Raw genomic sequence first — 3,322 nt, 5'->3', positions numbered from 1 at the left:
TCAGGTGGTAAAAGGGAGCCAAGTGAGAAGACCTCCCGCACCAAGGCCTAGCAGATGGTGTGAGTCTGGGGAATCTGCAGGTTTACAGAGCCTCTTGGAAGCCTAGAATGGTCTGGTTCTCAGCTGCTCCTTCAGATTTCTCTTCATTTGTCTCTTCCTCTGAAGACAGACTCCTTTTTTCTGCAATTAATCTTTTAACTCCCACCATCCACTGACTGACCTCAGTCACATGGCCAACCATGAGTGAGCGGTGGATGTCATCTGCTGCATCCCACTGATGGCTTGAAAGCTATTGCACCAGTAGTGCCATCCTCTTCTTTACAGGAGTTGACAACTTTCCTCCTGCCCATTGTTCTTGAAGCAATGCCAGTCGTCTGCTGATGTCATCACATACCTGTTTCCTTGTATGACCACGGCAATCCTCCAATGCTCGTTCCAAAGGTCTTAGCACATCCTCTATCAAAGCCTCAGATTCAATGACTGGGAAATCCATGGGTTCCACACTGGAGGCAGGGCAGCTCCATACAGGTGGGAGCCTAGGAGCCTTACTTGAAGGAGGTGGAGGCCCCATTGGAGGGGGCCCAGAAGTCTCTGAGGCAGCAACTCTAGGGGATCCATCCTGGGGGGCGGCGACCCTCTTAGTGAGCGGCGTGCGCTTGGGTCCACCAGTCGGCCCGTAAGAGAAGTGCGGCGGGTCGTTCCAGCCTCGTTCCTTATTGCCCGGCTTCACGTAAAGCTCCGCCATCTCCACTTCCGCAACGCCAGCGGGGCAGTACCCATCATTTTATTTTTAATTCCTTTGTAATTATACTATTTTTTTAAATGCAAATAGTCAATAATAAATGTGAGGAGCCAAGGATGCAGTAATAATGGAGTTTTACCACCTTTAATTTTCAAAGAGAAAGTTTCTAGACTGTCTCAAGATTTTGTAGCTTTGGAAAATCATGTTGTAGCTGTCAAGTCACAGAGAGGAATTTGGGCCATGAACATCAGCAGTAGAAGAACCTGAATGCCAATGTCTCAAAATGGCTCTGAATGCCAATGTCTCAAAGGAAGCCTCTCTGGAAGACTGCCTGGAGGCTCACAGGAGGGGCCTCCAGGGGTCTGAAGCTCAGCTAGGTCGGAGCGGATGGTGGTATTTGAATTGTGAAATCTGGCTTGCCGAAGTTACTGTAAGCACTGTCACACAAACAGTTCAGTTTTGGGCAATCCAAATTTCTTATGGACTAGCAATCTCAGGAAAAAGATTGTAGATACAAGATTTTAGATTTTGAACCATATTAAATTTTACATAAGGAAAGTGTGTTTTAAAGGAGAGTTCCAGAATGTTACAGAAAGATTTGATTTTGAATCTGACTTTGACACATGCTGGCAATGTTATCAAACATGCTACATTAAAGTTCTTTATGCATCTACTTTTCTTATTTATGAAAGTTCATTTTGGCAATTAAGAAAGATGCTACAGCTAAAAAGTATCAGGCACATAGTAGACATTTGGTAAGTATAGTTTTCTCCTTTCCTCAAATAATAATTATAATATGTAGCTGATTATTTTTTTTCATGTGAGCAAAAATATAGAATTGTATCTGCTCATCGATTTAAGGATTAGAGGACCTTTTAGGCATCATCTCATGGACAGAGTAGGATGTGCTACCTTGGGAGACCGTTACAATGGCAGAGCATGCTTGGATGAGGTAGAGCTGTATTCAAGCACTTAGGGTCAAAGCACACTTGTTTTTCTCTTTCTTGGGAATTTGGAATCAGAACTGGGAGGAAGTGAATTCTGATATGGCAGCAGAAAATGTGACACATAAAACAGAGACATTTGGAGCCACATTCAATTCTTGGAGGAGTAGAAAAACAGAAAGCCAATTTGCAGAACGAGAAAAGAGAGGGAAAGACTAAGTGAGAAGATCAAAGGAAACAGTCAAGAGACTCAGTGCCAACCTAAGTCGCAGTTTTTGTTTGTCCTTGAGGACCATGGGCTTAAGTTATATAATCAAATCCAATACCATTACAATGAATTTCTCCTTTAAGCTTCAGGTAGCTTAAATAGACTTGTAGTACTTTTAACTCAAAGAATACACTGGAGGAATATAAGCAGCTTTCACTATTTAGGGCACCTTGGAGATTATCAGGTCATCCTCTCTGGGTCTTGTTCTCCTAAAGAGGAGACTTTAATAAGAACAGAAGTCACCGTGCTCTGGGACATCTGCTGTTCATAATTTTAGTTCTGTAAGGAAAGAATTAGGAATGCCTTTATGTATATACAATTTTTTGAATTCTTGCTTCTAAGGAAGAGATTCAATTTATTCCAAGGTTTTCTAGATTTAAAATCACATGAACATAATTTAATTGTCAGAGCAGTTCAGTTATTCAGCCTCTAAAACTCCTTAAGAGATGCTCATTACCAAATCCCAACTGGCTTTAAAGGTAGCCTTTCTTAGTGAAATAAGAAGTAATTCCTTTTTCAACTGGCAGTGGCTGTTTTAGGGACAGCACTCATCAGACCCAGAGAGAAATCTCAGGCAGCTTTTGCTTAGTCTTAATTTATTTCCTTGGATCTAGAAAAGAGGTAGCATAATAAAGTTTGTAAATCAATATTTTCAATTGGCTATTAAATTTTACCATTTCCAGCCTAAAGCTTTTCTTCTGGCTCCTCTTTCAAGAGATAGGAGCGGTAGAAAGCTCTGTGCAGTCTTCAGGCTTCTCCTGGCCTCCCTGCCTGGCACTGCACTTAGTTGGTTCATGCTGGGCATTCTAGCCAGTGGCAATGTACACAGCTTCTCCAAGCCTCCCTGATGTTCTGTGTGCTATGATCAAACCAAGGGTTATGACAACTTCATTGCCTGACAGGTTCACGGGGAAAAGTCCCATCACATCTCATCCACATGTTACACCACACTGGTGTCCCGGTGCCAGCACAAGAGGAGGAACTTGAACTGTCCAGAGAAATGAGAGGGAACAAGTCAAATCAGAGCAAAAGCAAGACGATTTTAAAAGAGAAAAAGAAAAAGAAGTGCCCTGGCTAACTTATTTTTCATTTTTGCTTTAGAAGGATCGAAATGGTATGGAGGGGCATGGCTTGATGTTTCCTGATGAGACTCCATCTACCTTTCATTTTATAATCTTCTAAATTGCCTGTGATGGTTCTCAAATAAAAATGGTTTCTACAAGATGATCTTTGTCAGAAGCTATATGCTTGGTTTTGTCATTTTTCTTTTATTAAGGTATTGTTATATACAAAGGACTTTTCTAGACACAAAAGATAAAGCAGTGAATAGAGATTGTGGGAAAGCAAAGTGTATAATAAAAGACAAAT

The 3,322-nt window shown here is 41.5% G+C and overlaps 1 pseudogene; it reads right to left on the bottom strand.

Annotated features, from left to right (window-relative positions):
* Positions 1–6: 6 nt before the first annotated feature.
* On the bottom strand, positions 7–784 carry LOC101575245 (annotated as a pseudogene).
* Positions 785–3,322: the final 2,538 nt, after the last annotated feature.

This window comes from Octodon degus, unplaced genomic scaffold (genome assembly GCF_000260255.1).
Source record: "Octodon degus isolate 3935 unplaced genomic scaffold, OctDeg1.0 scaffold00150, whole genome shotgun sequence".
NCBI lineage: Eukaryota > Metazoa > Chordata > Mammalia > Rodentia > Octodontidae > Octodon > Octodon degus.
This window is presented reverse-complemented; position numbering and strand designations above follow the sequence as displayed.